The sequence below is a fragment of the Crinia signifera genome, chromosome 12 (genome assembly GCF_055691185.1).
Source record: "Crinia signifera chromosome 12, ASM5569118v1, whole genome shotgun sequence".
In the NCBI taxonomy this organism is placed as follows: domain Eukaryota; kingdom Metazoa; phylum Chordata; class Amphibia; order Anura; family Myobatrachidae; genus Crinia; species Crinia signifera.
The window spans coordinates 49,898,565-49,916,282 of record NC_139228.1 but is presented as its reverse complement, the minus strand read 5'-3'; the positions used below and the strand labels follow the sequence as shown (position 1 = coordinate 49,916,282).

Genomic DNA, 17,718 nt, shown 5'->3' with positions numbered 1-17,718 from the left:
TCCCTTTCTGATAGGCCATACCCCACAAAATTTCAGACGCGCCTCTGGTGTACACCACCGTCCCTCCTCCTCCCTTCTCAAAGTTGTGAAGTATGCCTTTCTTATCAATTAACTAGGGACAGAGCATTTCTCCCTCATGGAGAGAGTCAGGCAAGTATGCATCCAGAACAGGGGCGTAACTATAGCACCGCAGCCCCCGCCACCGCGGGGGGGGGGGGGGGGGGGATGGGGCGCTGTGCATGTGGGGGCGCCGGGGGCTGCGGTGCTATAGTTATCCCCCCCCAATCCCCCGCAGACTTACGTATCTTGCTGGTCCCGGCGGCTCCGTTCTTCTGATGAGGACCACAACAAAATGGCCGCCCCCATATAGCAAACAGTTCTCTGAAACTGTCTGCTGTACGGGGGCGGCCATTTTGTGGTGGTCCTCAGCAGATGAACGGACGGAGCCGCCGGGACCAGCGCGATAGGTAAGACTGCGGGGGAGGGGGTTAGCATAGGCGGCGGGGCGGCCGGGGGTGCTCGACGGGGCGGCCGGGGGGGGGGGTGCTCGACGGGGCGGCGGCGGGGGGTGGGTATGGGCGCCCCCCCCCTAATGGCGAGGGAGCGGCCAAAACGTAGCTACGCCACTGATCCAGAACATGTGTAGGACACACTAAATTTGCCAAATTTTGGGGGTGTGCCCTAATTGCAGCAGTAGAAGCCACCTCCCGCGATTAGGCCACACCCCCAAAATGTTTAAGGGGTGGAAAAACACTTTAAAGTCGAGAGGGGAGTGTTATTGTCGCCTCCTCAGTAGCAGCACATACCTACAGCATGTTCTGTGCTGACAGCAGACTCAGCATGAGCTCTCATGCTGTCAGTGAGACACTCATGCTGAGCCTGCTGTCAGCACAGCACATGCGGTAGGTGTGTGCTGCCCGGGAGGGACGGAGGGGGAAGGGGAGATTGGACCAGGGCCTCCGCCGGGCCCCTCCAGCAAGCCTGGGCCCGGGTAATTAGTACCCCCCCCCCCCTTTTCGGCGACACCGAGGACACATCTATTTAATTTGAGTTGTGGAATTAATATATTTAAAACACATTTAATAGCCATGTAATAAAACTTCATTCCTCATTTTGCCCACTAAATAAGTAAATGAGTTCCAATAAACAGCATTTTATGAGACTAATCATGTCATCAATTAATGGGTTAAGAATGGGTTGGCTGCGTGCGTATTGTTAGAGTTGCGAATGAATTCACCCAGAGAGGATGTTCGCATGCACACACAGCGGCTGAGCTTGCAGACATAAGAACGTGCGTATGCACACGCAAGTGTCCAGGTACTTTGAGACCACTCCCATTTAGGCGTAGCATCGCATGGGTGCATGCGATTGTGCATGCGAATGAATCAACCAGAATAAGGTCCATTGTATAATATATACTATGTTTTCTACCAATATGGACTGCACCATGCCCCTTCCCAGTGCTTGTGGGGGAGAAGCTTCTGCTGCATAGAGAGCAGAGGCCGGTATTGGGCTAAGTACTGAGGATTCGTCTGGGTACAACATGTTCTGGGAGGCTGCGTCTATTGGCATTAGATGAAATAACGATTCTTTAGAGCCCCAGCTGACATTACACCAAGTTCTTAGCTAAATACATGTATATGGATAACAGCAAGACAAATGTCCTGCATACTGTTATCTAATAGCATCCTGCAAGTATCACCAATGTTACAGCTAATGGCATCACTGTGTTTACCATTCTAACGTGTAATCGATTAAACAAAAATAATATAGTATTGTGCCATTGAAAGCAGGTTAACATAGTGCTAGAAAATAGACAGACAATAAGGCAGTGGTTCCCAAACTGTGCGCCTAGGCTCCCTGGGGTGCCTCAGAGCACTTGCAGGGGTGCCTCAGTTTGGTGGTCCAGAACCGATTCAAATTATTTATGGTCAATGTAATAGGCAAAACCAGAGCTTGTGGCTTCCAGTTTTCAAATATGTGGATAAACAGAAGTGAATCGCGTTTCTCATCACATAACTGGACCTGAGGATGACATATAAGCACAACTTATTTAATTTAATATTGTTTTCTGAAATTCTCAGTAGCAAACTTTGCACCTAGGGGTGCCGTGACACATATCCTGATAATCTAGGGTGCCATGATGCAAAATAGTTTGGGAACCACTGCAATAAGGGCATCACAGACGTTGTAGTGTTTAGCATTACTTCAGTGCAGCACATAACCCGGAGTCTGATCTGTACCAGGACACAAAGCGGAGTCTAAGTGGGCCAATCCTAGGAAGGAAGCAGAGAGCAATAGCAGGAGAGATGGAACCCAGGACATGGATGCTGATAGGACCCGTTCTAGAAAGAATGCTGGGAGCAATGACAGGTGAGAAGGAGCCCGGGACATGGTGGCTGAGAGGGCCCGTCCTAGGAAGCAGGCTGGGAGCAATGACAGGTGAGAAGGAAAAGCGAGCTGGAGAGGTGCGCTACTCTCAGCAGCTGGTACTGGGGTTGTCAGCCCCAAATATCTAGAGATATAAATAAAAATGAGAGAGTGCACCAGCGCTTGCTCTATATAAAGAATTATATAGACTGGATGGTTTCTTCTATAAATAATATTTAATAAACAATTATAACATATTTTAAAGCATATGGAATTCCATTATAATAAAAAATAAATGTGCACACAGGTTGGTGCTTATGTAAAGCTGTTTACACACCTGGGTGACATGTCCTAGACCCACCATTGCGCTGACAGATTTGCCCATTAGGATCTACACTAATAACATTCTGGAGGCTGTTCTGAGGTGGCTACTAAACTGCTTGTTCATCCAGGTCTACCCACCATCCCTGAAATCCTTTTATATATATATTTTTTATTATTATGGGATTGCATATGATTTAATATATGTTATAATCAGGAGGGTGGTTCCAGTGGAGCTTATGCTCCAGGCGCCAGAAAGTTCAAGGGGCGCTGTACAGCTCGGTGCCCTGTCTCTCTCCTCCTTGCTGCTGCAGCTACTGCGAGCTGAAGATGCAGCCGCTGGCAGGCAGGGGGAGCCCCTCTAAGGCTGATATTGAAATTGAAACTTACAGCCTGAGGGCTATTTGACACGCTCCGGCTCCTGCCGGGCTGTGAAACCCTGCACGGCCAGGAAGCCGTGCCCCACACAGCAAATTACAATGGTGGGGATGGCCACAGCCCGGCTGCCATCCCTTCCAGTGGTGTACAGTGGTAGGTGGGGAGCTTAACTGGCCATCCTCTGTCTATCTCTTCACTGGCTCCCCATTCCTTTCCGAGTTCTCTTTAAACTCCTCACCACCACCTACAAGGCTCTCTCCTCCTCCACAGCTCCCTACCTCTCTTCACTGATCTCTATCCACACTCCCTCCCGTCCTCTTCACTCCATTGCTGACCGCCGACTGACCTCTCACCTAATCACCTCCTCCCACTCCTGTGTCCAAGACTTCTCTTGCGCTGCCCCCCTGCACTGGAACAACCTCCCGCCACCCATCAGGCTATCTGATTCCCTTACCTCCTTCAAGCGCTCCCTCAAAACCCACTTTTTTCGACTAGCCTATCCCTCCTCCTAACCTCTTTTGATCCTCCTATCCTGCCTCCGTTCCCCTCCGTTCCTACTTATCCTATTGTATTTCGTTCGTCCACCCACCTATTTTTAGTATGTTAACTCTTATAAGGAGGGTCCTCCTTCCTCACGTACTCACCCTACCTCATTACCTCACCTGTGCTCCTGTCCTGTTCTTCCCTTCCTCTACTTCATCTTCAGTCTCCTCGACAATTTCCACACCTACTCCAGAACTGATGCTGATTTTAGTTCTACCAGCTATACCCCTATTTATACTGTATTTTTCAACACACCCTGTACGTTACCTTGTAATTTGTTTTTTTTTGTTTGCTATGTACGGTGCTGCGGACACTTTGCGGCGCCTTATAAATAAACGTACTACTACTACTACATCCCGTGTGAATGGACACATTTGTGTCCATTATTAACGATGGTGTGCGGCACGGCTTTTCGCCATGGGGGGTTTCACCGCCCGGCAGGAGCCGGAGCGTGTGAAATAGCCCTGAGAGGGGAGAGAGAGACAGAGGAGCAGTGCCGTGGCCAGCCTTTCTAAAGTGAGTGGGGGCTGAGGGGACAGCAGATCTATGTGTTCACTGTACAAGACAAATGTTTTTTTAGTAAAGATATCACTGCACCAAACCTGACTGCAACACCCTGTCCAACCTTGGGATACCAAACCCACTTCCAATACACACAATACACAACAGTGGTGGACAATGGTGCGCTGTCTCTACAATAAAGATGTGTTGTTCACTCCTGCCGGTTCAAATGAGGTTCTCTCCACTGCTACTTTGCTTATTCAAGCCAAAAGAGAGAGAAAGAGGTATATATGAGCTGAAGATTCAATGTAACAACATAAGGTAGATCTGCAGGTTCTCCTGCTTACTGACCTGCAGAACAGGCCCTATGTGCCTGTAAAGGTATCTCTATGATTCTCCAAAATACAAAGCCTCAGAGGTTCCCCGTCCCCTTATTATTGTGCTCACCTTCAGCCAATGCCCTATGTGCATGGAAAGGTTTCTTTACGTCCCATTCCTCTCAGAGCGAATGGCCAATCCAAACTCAGTCACAGGGGGTAAAAACATTCCTTTTTTATAGTCTTTTATTCCAGAAAGTCCAACCAGCATACAAAACATATAAAATGTTTAAAAGAAAACAGGGGTAACACCCCGCAGATAGTACACTTCTGCCCACCTCCAACTCTCCCGGGTTCAAGTGAGGGTGGGTGTCCCTTGGTGTCAAAAAAAGGACAAGAAAGGTATATGCTGCTGGTTACCTGACTCCACTACCACCGACGCATTTCAGACCTAATTGGTCCTTTTTCACGGTGTGGAGACCTGAACTCCTGAACAGGTATTTATACCCCTTCAGACAGTACAATTAAAAAGGTTACATGTAAAAACAGTAGTAGAGTGTTACCAATTCCTCCAATGGTTATCCCTCAAATTCTCATACATTTTTATAAAACAGTGAGTAAACACACATTTTACATAATACAACTGTTCCGCTAAACAAAAAAGCTACATTCAAGTATAGATAGCAATTATATATACGATTACAGATATTGTACTCCGGTCCATCTTGTCCATGTATTGCTTTCTGCTGGTTTTCACCGGCGTACGCGTACCACTAGTACCAGGCGCGACTTCCGGGTGCTCCCTTCAGCACCTGCTGATTTTATTGGGTTTATTTGGCTGCAATTGGATACCCTATCTTGGAGCAAAAACTTGCCTTACAAACACCTGGATCGTCAACTGGGCTAAAACAACTTCTTATATTTCTAAAATTGGGACACCACCACCTGCATAATAAGGATTACAAGGGCGCACATAGTTGAGCATACCCACAATCCATCGGGTCTACTATCTCCCTCCAGCGCCACTCATCCGGCAAGGTTCATGGACCCCTCAAAAATTCAGCCTCAGTACGTTTAAATCCAGCCACTGCAAGTACCTCCAATAAGGACACTAACACGGGAATCCATGCCATACGTATAACCCATATTCTTTTATTCTTATCATTATTATTTCATTTTAAACCTTTTTGTATTTTGTTCAATTATGTTTTTATGTAATTCTACTGTGTAAAAGATTTTTATACCCATCAAGTGACCACTAACTCACTTGATATTGAGCAATAAGCAAATAAAACTATACACTGTTTTTACACTACCATATTGATCCAATTCTTAGTGCTCCACCTTTTTGCTTTTCTTATGAGCAATGACAGATGAGCAGGAACCCGGGAAACGGAGGCTGAGGGGGCCCATCCTAGCAAGGAGACTGGGAGCAATAACAGGTAAGAAGGAGACCAGGACATGGAGTCTAAGGAGGCCCGTCCTAAGAAGGAGGCTGGGATCAATGACAGGTGAGAAGAAGCCTGGAACACAGAGGCTGAGATGGCCCAACCTAGGAAGGAAGCTGGGAGCAATGACGGATGAGAAGGAGCCCGGGACATGGTGGCTGAGGGAGTCCATCCTTGGAAGGAGGCTGTTAGCAATGATAGGTGGGAACGAGCCCGTGACACGGAGGCTGAGAGTGCCCATCCTCAGAAGGAGGCTGCGAGCAATGACAGGTGAGAAGGAGCCTGGGACATGGAGTTTGAGGGTGCCCATCCTCGGAAGGAGACTGTGAGCAATGACAGGTGATAAGGAGCTTGGGACATGGAGGCTAAGGGGGCTCATTCTAGGAAGGAGGCTGGGAGCAATGTCAGGTGAGAAGGAGCCCGGGATAATGAGGCTGAAAGGACCCATCCTAGGAAGGAGGTTGGGAGCAATGACAGGTGAGAAGGAGCCTCAAACACCGAGGCTGAGAGGGCCCATCCTAGGAAGGAGTCTGGGAGCAATGACCGGTGAGAATGAGCTTGTGACACGGAGGGTGAGAGGGCCTGTCCTAGGAATGAGGCTGGGAGCAATGCTAAGGGAGATGGAGCACGGGACATGGAGGCTGAGCGGGCCCATCCTAGGAAGGATACACAGAGGCATCTATAAAGGTCATTGTGCTCATATGTACTGTCATTGCAGCAGCAGCTATGCCCTTTGCACCTTGATGGATGTTTCCCCATTGTTCCTAGTTGTAAATAACAGCTCAAGCTTGTGGCCCTAAAAATGGTAGCCCTGCCCCTCGGGGCTGCTGAGTGACAACTGAGCTTAGTCTGTGAAGGCAGAGAGGCAGGCGGCCTATACACTACCTCCCTGACTGCAGCATTTGCACTGTAGGGCTGCCCTCTGACACACTAATAGTTATGCGCTATGATGTAATCCTTTGCCACTTGTGTTCTATACCAATCCGTTCATACACTTTGACACACAGTATCATGGTACAATAAGGAGACCGTTATTGGCGCATATAAATTATGTGAACAATAAACCGGTGATTCAGGAATGATGATTAAACTATATTGGACAGTTTCTGACTAGGGGCCAGATGTAGTAATCTTAAAATTGATCAAATGGAGCGTGATAAACAACCAGCCAATCAGCTCCTACTGAACATTTTCCAAACACAGCCTGTACCATGGCAGTTAGGAGTTGATTGGCTGGTTGTTTATCACTCTCCATTTTATCACTTTTGAAGCTTAGTGCATCTGGCCCTAGGTCACTCGTATTCACCTGGGGAGGCTCCATCATCACTAACCTGATGATCAGAATCAATGGTCAGTCATTGCACAGGAGAATGGCTCCTTTTCTTAGTCGGGATCCGGATGATAGGTTGACATAGACAACAACACAATATGGTTGACATTTCCCCCCCCCCCATACTTTACCATCCTCGTGGACTCTGATTGGGAATTGTAATGGGTGCTGAGTGCAGGATGACATCAGGGCTGAAGGCTGGTGAGCGGAATGGACGCAGTACACTAATCTGCAGTCCATGTTATCAAATCTACAAAGTGACTCAAAAACAATGTCAACCTTTTCATGTGTTGTGCATTTCTGTGTTGACCTTTTGAGTGTGTCAGCATTTTGTGTGTGTTGTGCCTGTCGACCTAAACACTGTTAACCTATTCTCCCTGATTCTGTCCTAACCTATTATTTGCACCTAATGTACCCACTGTGTGTTATATACCATCACTGACTGCTCACCTTCATGGCCTTTTGAGTCAAGTACTGTACTGTATATCTGATAGGATGGTATTGTCTCAGAACTTTGGGTCCTGGCGATCAGAAGACCAACAACAGCAATCTGAAGAATATAATCCCAACACCTTCTAGGTAATACCCCTTTCCCACTGCAGCTCTTAAACGGTAATTTGCAATTTTTTTAGAGCTGCAGTGGCAAAGCTCCAGGTTGCTTTACCCGGTTAAAAATACCGGGTTTTTTAAAACGGGTAAAAAGCAGAGTTTTCCCGTTTAAAAGCCGTTTTTTCGGCAGTGGTAAAGGGGTAACCCTTTAACACGTAAAAAAAAAACAGCATGGGGTCCCCCCCACTGCCGTAACCATAAACCAAGGCACCGGCAGCGGACCCAGGGACCTACCGATGGGCTCAAGATAGGTAAGTATCAGTATGTGTGGGCTTTGGATGTATTAAAGTTTTATTTTTATTGTGTCTCAGTGTGTTTATTTGACTATTTTTTTTCTGTGGAACTACAAGTGCCAGTGGGCCCTTTAATACCCCGCATGCTGGGACTTGTGGTTCTCCAAGTCCCAGCATGCGGGGGAGGCTTGCTGGGACTCATAGTTCCACAGTAAAAGACAATCGTTTCTATTCTTTTTTTTTACACTTCAATCAGCCCGGTGACCACCGCACAGGGTCACCGGGGACAGCACCAGGCTTCAGCCCGGTCAGGTAAGTCCTGGAGGGGGGGGGGACCTTAATTGGGGGGGTCCCCACTCCCCCAGGGCCCCTGGCCAGGCTGACCGGTCAGAGGGCTGAATGCTTTGGCCGGGGGGACTTGTATAAAAAGTCTCCCCCGGCTGTGGCATTACCCTGCTGGCTGGTTTGGCCTGGGTCTGGTTCTTAAAATACGGGGGACCCCTAGTCATTTTGTTCCCCGTATTTTGGGAACCAGCCCCGGACCTGGAGCCTGTGGCTGGTTTAAAAAAAATCAGCGAAGCCCTATTTGTCGGGTTTCCTGATTTCTTAATACCAGCCCGGCTCTTTCAGCCTGGTGCTGGTTACGGCAGTGGGGGAGGGGGGGGCACGCCGTATTTTTTTTTTAATCCACACCCCCCCCCCCCCCATTTTTACTATAGTTTAAAAGGGGTTTTAAACGGGTAAGTGTGAATGTGCCAAAAACGGTTTTTAAACGGTAATTTACCGTTTAAAAGCTGCAGTGGGAAAGGGTCTTTATGGCTCTTACCCGTTTAAAAAAAATGGGTCTTAACCCGTGTAGGCAGTGGGAAAGCAGCATAAGTATGTTTACCTAGAAATCTTTCCTACAGTACCTACAGCCTAACCCTCGCCCCAAACTAACCCTACCTAATTCCTTACCCTTCCCACCAACCCAAACCCTCCCTACCTACTGCCTAACCCCTCAACTCAAACCCTTCCTATCTACACCATCAAATACAAAAATAGCGGACACTTGTGCGCTGTCTCTTTTTAGGAATAGCTAAAATATAATTCTCCTTGTTACTTTCGTGTGATTTTCAGACGTCAGTATTCGGAAAAACAAGAAGAAATCATATATCATGGAAACAAAGTTCTTTACAGAACCACTGGAGTTCTGGGTCTGACCATAAAGCCAGGCCCTATATGCACATTAACGTTTTTTGTATAATATCAGCATTTCTCAATTTCCCATGAAGTAAGAGGTCACTTCAGGTAAGTGCCCTATATTCCTCAAAGGTTTCTTTTTCTCCGACAGTATGAATCCACCAACCCTTGTGGAGGAGAAATACTCAGGACACAAGGGGTACTAACAAAGTAAAGGGTTTATTCCACATACAAAAAATATCCAATAAAACACGAGTAAAAAACACGAGTGTCAACCTCAAATCCAGGACCGGAGAATGAAAAAATATCTTTACAGAAAATTTTACCCGCAAAACCCCCTTTCCCATAGATGCATATGCATATTCACTATTCTAATACATAGTGTAAAGTGACTCTTAAAAACAAATTTTCAATCATACACAGTTAAAATTCTCATATAAAATATTCCCCCCAAACTGGGAATTCCACATCTGGGTATTGGCCTTAACCAACCTTTATCTATGGGGCCAAAAATTGGCTGATATTTCAAGCGTTCTCGCACCCTGCCCGGATACTGGAAGTGATGTCCATTTCCTGTCCGGCAATGGAACACAGTTAATTCCTGCTTCATGGAATGCAAATTCTGACAGCCATGTTTTTCCGGCACCATCTTTTTGTTGTGTATGTCCCGGAATATTCCATGCATAGTAGAAACTGTAAAATCCCAAATCATTGTGGTCCAAACAAACAAAAACAATAACAACAAAAATTAGAATCTATAAAACATTGTAAAACATCCCAAAAACATCATTGCATTTATAAAAAAGTTCAAACATTTTTAATTCATATATAGACTTCTATTCAGTGTGAGATAATCTTAAAGCAATATAGTTATTCCTCCAATGAGGTTTAACTATTTTAATCCCACAGGAAAAAAATCAAGGGTGAGATTTAATAGCATGAGAGATTCAGAAAGTGAGAGATTTGGTAAAAAATCTCCAGTTTTTTTAAAGCGGCAATCATTTACACTGCTAAACCAGTTTGATTTTGAAGTGTAAATGATTGCAGCTTTAAAAAAAACTGGAGATTTCTCACCAAATCTCTCACTTTCTGAAACTCTCATCCTATTAAATCTCACCCCAAGTGTTCATTTATTACACTCATGGTATTTTTTGAGATGGGCAGCAACATTTTGGGTCTCAAACATATTTACAATATTTGGTATTGCATGAGATGAAGTAATCTATGCTGTACATTTTCTTCATGTGTGTGGATGTGTGGATGTATAGTGATGTATTCTTGAGGTACAAATCCCACATCGATAGAACCCCATATATAGAACTTGATTGTATGGAGAGGGGACATTAATGGCACTATTGACAATGACATTTTAATATTGTTAGCCCATCTATATACAAACTTTGGATTCGATTTTACATATTCAGGAGTGGATCATTCTCCAAAACTTTCAAATGTTTTTTATTAATACTTTCTATCTGCTTATATTGGCTATTATATTGCATAATAAATGTAAGTTCCTTGTTATCTATCTGTTTTTTACCCTAACCTGTATTAATGTTAAAAATCATATTAAGAATTAGTTCCTTCCCTTTTTCTCTGGCTGTTTGGACATACCCTTTACCTAAAAACTGAGTTTGTCGTACTGATCTTCATATATAGCCAAATCAGTACAATTGCTACTTATGCACTGAACTTGGCTATTGGGCAGTCTTTTGATCCAATTGTGGTGGTGATTGCTCTCTGCTCCAATGAACAAGTTACAATCGGTAGGTTTTATCAAGTTTTTAGTTTTAACGTGACCATCCTCTGTATATATGGTCAAGTCCAAAAAGTCTATAGATGTACGACTTCCTTTAAATGTTAATTTAATGTTTGATGTATTCTGGTTCAATTGGAGACAGAATTAATTTAAATCAGACTCTTCACCGTCCCATACAAGATATCATTGATGTATCGATGCAAGAGCACCAGGCTAGCATCAAATGTGTGGCCCTCCCATATGGAGTGTGCTTCCCACCATGCCATGAAAATGTTGGCATAGCTATGTGCTAGCCTGGTGCCCATAGCGGTCCCCATCAAACAGCAGTCAAACCAAATATAATTATTGGTGAGAAACAATGAAATATCCTCTATTATAAAACTTTTTTCTTTTCTTGTGATATACTGTAACTTCTGATTTAAAAAATAATTGACCGCTTGAAGGTCTAAAGTGTGGTCAATCAAAGTATAAAGTGAGGTAACATCAGATGTATTGAGAATGTAATTATCCTTCCATGCCATACCCCTAAATAAATCTAAAGGCTCCTATACACTATGCGATTTTGGGCCGTTTTCACCCGATTTCGGCACTTTGGGACGATAAATCGGGTGAAATCGGCCCAAAATTGCATGTTTGTGACATCTGATCCAATCTGATGCGTGTTCCCATGCTCATCAGATTGGATCAGGTGGTCGGACCTGCTGAAGATAAGATATATCGAAATCTGAGCCATCATGGGTGTTTTTTAGCACCCACAATGTTTTAGATCCAATATATCTATACGTAGAACTCCGGGTACCTCCTTCAGGTGCGTGGCCATCCTCCAACTCCCAGTCAGTGTAGTAGCAGTAGCCGGCGTCACAGGAAGGGGCAGGTGCAATGGGAGGGAAGAGGGCAGAGGGCGGCAGTGACACTCTTCCCTGCTTCAATCTGGATGACAGCACAGCACGGGCTGTAGAGCCCGGACCCTCCCTCTCCCCTGCTGCTGAATGTAAGCACAGGCTGTAGTGCCCGGACCCCCCCCCCCTCCCTCTCCCCAGCTGCTGAAGTCAGCACGGGCTGTAGTGAAGGTAGCAATGATGTGGAACTACCAGCTTTCTATATATTATTGAACTTTTAAAAGACTTGTTGCTTTGCAAATGTCATATTAACAAAAAAGAAGAAAAAAGAAACTCGGGTGGGGTGCACTCTAGATCCCCTAACTTAGATTGTTCTGTTAATTTAGATAATAATTTTTTTATGTGTATTTTTTCTGCTGTGCATATTTTATTTTGATTTTAACATATTTTACTAAAAATCTTTTATCAATAAATTCATAAAATTTTTATTTTTATTGCTAGTATTGCTGTGCGAAAGGGTTGATCATTCAATCCCAGCGATTATATAAAAATAATTGGATCAGATACCAGTATCCAAATGTGTGTATTCACTTCTCAAAAAATGCATTGGCATGAAAGTGTCCACAAAAATGCCCACAAAAATGTATGTGTCCACAAAAATGTATGACCATCATATTACCCTATCATATACACCATGGGTATTATCGGTGTTTCACTCAGGTGGGTGACAATAAGGTTTTAATCATTGGTCAAAGAAAAAAGTTTTCAAAGGACATGCCAAGGCAAAATAAAGTATATACAAAATTTACATATATACAACATGTACAAAAATTGGACAAAGAATATCCATGAATTTCTGTGCTGTCCTCAATCCTGCGGGTAGTCTAATTTTTTATATATATATATAGTCTCAGAAATGAAACAAGAGAATGGTCTTTGAAACAAAATTGCAAGTAACAATATAGCCACACTCAAGTTCAAACCTGTAACACTTGTGACAATGTATCTCCTGCAGTCAATATCTCAACCACGGTGCCCGCAGTGGGTTAACAGGCTGCTGAGAAGAATCTCATTCACCAATCCAGCACACAGTGTATTGCGTAGCATACAATACAGCCTACGTTCATTCATGCCACAATCAATGCTGATATGCCCGCAAGATACGAACGGAGACAGGCTCCCCAACAGTGGCACCCCTAACAATATCTGGGAGATCAAAGCAGTAGAGTAGGCAAACAGAAAAGTGGCTATACTTTTGATGTGCACGCTAGTTTCCCAATCTGCGGGAATATAGATTTATCACAGTGCTGCTAACCTTCAATTTGAGTCAAAATCACATTCGTGAGGACAAACACAGAAAGTAAGAAAAAACGGATACACACAGAGGCGGACCACTGCCCCACTGATTGCAAGTGGGTAACCCCCTTCCCCTGCTGGATGTCAGATATATATATATATATATATATATATATATATATATATATATATATATATAATCTGATTCTTAAAAGACATGAGAGATATAATCTCTCTGTTCAGGCCACTCTCTAGAGCCATCCAATCAGATAAATCTCATGGCACATCCAATGTGATTTCTCTGACACAAATTGGATGTAAAAAATGGCACCTCATTTGTCAAATTGTATGTAGGCGTCCTGGGAAGCTGCCGGGGAAATTCAAGGGAAATCAGATGCAATTTTATAGGTCAGATAAATCTCATTGTCTATGGGGGCCTTAACACTGCCAGAATATCAGGACCAGCGAAAAATCGTATTCATATTGTTAATATGAATGGATACGAATGTATACGGCTGTTTTAGCCGTATGCAAATTCGTATTCCGGAGGAAAATTTACTAATCATTCGTATTCGACTGATTCATATTTTTCTGATGGCGTATCCATTCGTATATTTTCCGATATGAATTTGTATTTTAAATACAAATTCATATTTTTAAATACAAATTCATCTTTTTAAATACAATTTCATATTTTTAAATACAAATTCGTATTGGCAGCCTGCATGGATCAGTCAGATCCGTGCAGGCTTCAGTGTAAAAAAAAAAGAAAAGAAAAATAAATTTAAAAAATGGTGTGGGGTCCCCCCCACGACCGTAACCAGAAGGAAGCTCAAAGAGCCTGGCCTGGTTTTAAAAAATCTGGGAAAATTTTGCGTAGGGCTCGGCTGATTTTTTAAAACCAGCCCCAGGCTCCAGGGCCGGGTCTGGTTCTCAAACTACAGGGGACAAAATGAATAGGGGTCCCCCCCGTATTTTAAGAACCAGCCCAGGCCCAACCAGCCAGCAGGGTAATGTCACAGCTGGGGGGACACTTATTATATAAGGTCCCATAAATAAATAAACGGGCATTGCCCCCCCCCCCCCCCCCCATGGGGGCATGCCGGTTTATTTATTTATTTTTTACACAGTGAAGCCTGTACGGATCTGACTGTTCCGTGCAGGCTAAAGCCAAATATGCCAGGAAATTGAAGTCTATTTTCCTGGCGTATTTGGTCGGCAATTACGGCTAATTAGTGGTAGGGATGTGCACCGGACACTTTTCGCGTTTGGTGGACTCGCAAGGCGGGGTTTGGTGGATTTACAAGGCTGCGAATTTACAGCCTTGCGAATCAACCAGAATAACCGCCTAAATTTCCACTGTTTATTATAGTTAGTTAATATAGTGAGTGCAGAGCCCCATGATTATTTATATACATACCGTATATACGGTACTTATATGTTAGTTGGGTGCCCACTAAGCTATTTGCTTAGTTTTACGCGTCCGCTCGCCACGCTTCGGGCTCGGTGGCTCGCTGCGCTCACCACACTATATAAAATCAACTCCATGCTGACATGGATAGTGGGGGTATGAGCGTACTAACTATAGTGGGCACCCAACTAATGTATAAGTACCATATATACACACACACACGCACACACACACACGCGTGCACACATTATACACACACAGACATGCTTGCGCACACACAGGCATTTAGAATGGAATATTCTGGCCATGTATGATGTCCTGGAGCCTCAGCCCCCTGTCTCCTTCCTGCTGACTCCTCTCCAGGTCTCAGTCTGCAGCTGCCGTCCTCCGTGTCTGCGCCAGTCCTTTCCCCCCTTGTTGACGTCTCACAGCTTTCTGTTTTCCGGCACATGGTGTGTACAGCCTCCCAGCTGGTACCTCTCAGCCTGGATTATAGCCATGTACCATGCATGACCTGTATTCTCCACATGACAGCCCTGCTGCAAGGGGATGTGCAGTAACAACACACAAAAAAAAGAATGAATGGTTTAAAAATACATTTGAGGGAGCGGAGGAAGAGAAGTGATTAGAATTGTGCTCACAACTGGTGGGTGACCTGAGGTGACTTCCTAGCTGCTCCGCTCTCCACACCTCACATCCAGCGCTTACATTCCTCCTGACAGTTATGGGAACAGCAATGACTAAGACAGCCAAAGTCTGTACTCACATATCGCTTCTGTCATTGCTCATATACAGGCCTGACCTGCAAACATATCGTCATTGCTGTCCTGCCATTGGAATGATAATTGTGTGTGTGTGTGTGTGTGTCTGTGTGTGTATATATATATATATATATATATATATATATATATATATATATATATACACATCATTCAGAGGTTGCAGGCACTCAGGTCAAACGATCCTCTCATGCTGGGGTGCCAATCCAAGAAGATACATGTGCAACAGAAGTCAATGGCACTCCTCCGGACTTGAATAAACAATAAAGGGTGTACACAAAGAAGCCCACCCTGCATGTCTGGGACATGCAGGGCAGACCTCTTCTTGTACACCCATTATAGTTTATTCAAGTCCAGAGGAGTGCCATTGACTTCTGTTGCATATATATATATATATATATATATATATATATATATATATATATATATAGATATATATATAGATAGATAGATAGATAGATAGATAGAAATAACCCTTTCACTGAGCTGAAAACGTGTGTATGGCTGCAACTCTATAAGTCCCCCGTTAGTGGGGGAAGGAGAACAAAATACACAGAAAGGATATAGAGTGTGCCTCTTAGTGTATAACCACCACCTCAGGATTCAATGGTAAGTATCACTCATGTAATCAATTGAAATAACATTTTATAGACATTTTAATAAAAATCTTTAAAAATGAACAATCATGCAAGATTCTTTCACAGCACAATTTGATCCAGTATTTCATGAAAAGTCATATAGTAGTCATCATAGTAACCCATATATATATACAGGTTGAGTATCCCGTATCCAAAATGCTCGGGACCAGGAGAATTTTGGATAACGGATTATTCCGTATTTCGGAATATTTTAATATTTCAATGATGTATTTTGAAGTATCTTGCATTTATGCTGTATAAACACATAATATACACACAAATATATTTTATTACCACATAAAATACACACAAACATATTTTAATTGTTCAAAAAACAAGGTTTAAAAACGTGAAACAAAATGTGTGTACTATCTCAGCACTGAATTTGAATGCCAAGCAATCATTGTCTTGCACATATATAGTGCCAGTTACATATCATGTCCCCAGTGATGCTGTTACATATGTCCCCAGTGAGTTTTTAGCAAAAAAAAATTTTTTTTTTCACTTTCTGGAATGTCCGTATTTCGGAATAATTCGGATAACGGATATTCGGATACGGGATACTCGACCTGTATAAATATTTGCAAGTTACAGACACCGGGAGCATAATACACAGGTTTATATTTGCAAACAAAATACATATTCTATTGTGGCAGCATTCCCCCACATGAAAGTAATGTGGAAGATCCATACCAGGTTTTGGAAGCAGTAGCGGAATTCCAGGTGTAATCAGCGGCACCTGGGATTTCCTGACATGAGGGTTTCCAGGGCAGAGTACCCTTGTTCTCAATGGTGAAATATCTACCCGAGTGATAGGCCTGGGGTGTTATAGTATAGGGACCATTGGAGCCTTTTCAGAGCCTGCTATGCTCAGAGAGCCTGTATGCTAATGCCTGTGACATCAACTGCATATGAATTTAACCTGCTATGCTGTAACCTGCTGTTGAGAATAAACAAAAAAGTTGTCATCTGAGACCCTGTGTTTGTGATCCTTGTCACAATTGGTGGAGAATGTAAACAATGATCCATCACTTCAGGACCTTGGGAGAGATCAACATGATGACAGCAATTCGGTACACACCTTTGAGACTGTTAAAGTGGTGTATGGCATGGTAATTGATTCTTTACCATCAGAGGGTGTACCATACTTTGTTTTGAAAAATGATTTACTTTACCTTGTTGCTACTGTACAAGGGAAAATAATATATCAGCTCTTATTTCCCAGAAAACTGGAGCGGTTGGTATTAGGAGCTGCACATATGCATTTGTGGGGCAGCCATCTGGAGTAGGAGAAAACACTCCAGTTAAGGTTCTTTTGGCCCAGCATCTATGCTTCAGTTAAGTGGTCTTGTCAGGAATCCCCAGCTTGCCAGAGGACATCCCCATGGCCAGAGCACCACTGGTACCCCTCTCTATTATTTCCATGTCTTTTGAGCAGATTGGTATGGATCTGAAAGGGCTAATGGAAACATTTGCTTGAGGGCACCAATACATATTGGTGGTAGTTGATTATGCCATCAGGTACCCAGAGGCTATACCCCTGCACAATATGAAATCTGGCACCATTGCCAGTGAGCCACTAACCATGTATACCTGCTTTGGAATACCAAAAGAGGTCTTAACGGACCAAGGAACCCCTTTTGTTTCTAAACTTATGAAGGATTTATGCCAGTTGTTAAAAGAAGACAGGATTACCACCTCAGTGTACCACCTGCAAAAAGATGGCCTGGTAGAAAGATATAATAAAACCCTTAAGCAAATGAT

General features: G+C 43.8%; 1 long non-coding RNA gene across 1 annotated transcript in view; it reads right to left on the bottom strand.

Annotated features, from left to right (window-relative positions):
* Positions 1-9,462: 9,462 nt before the first annotated feature.
* LOC146049944 (uncharacterized) overlaps positions 9,463-17,718 on the bottom strand; it is a 148,322-nt gene continuing 140,066 nt past the window's right edge. The window contains exon 3 of the long non-coding RNA XR_014466240.1: positions 9,463-9,925. This is a non-coding gene — a long non-coding RNA (uncharacterized LOC146049944). The remainder of the gene's footprint in view (positions 9,926-17,718) is intronic.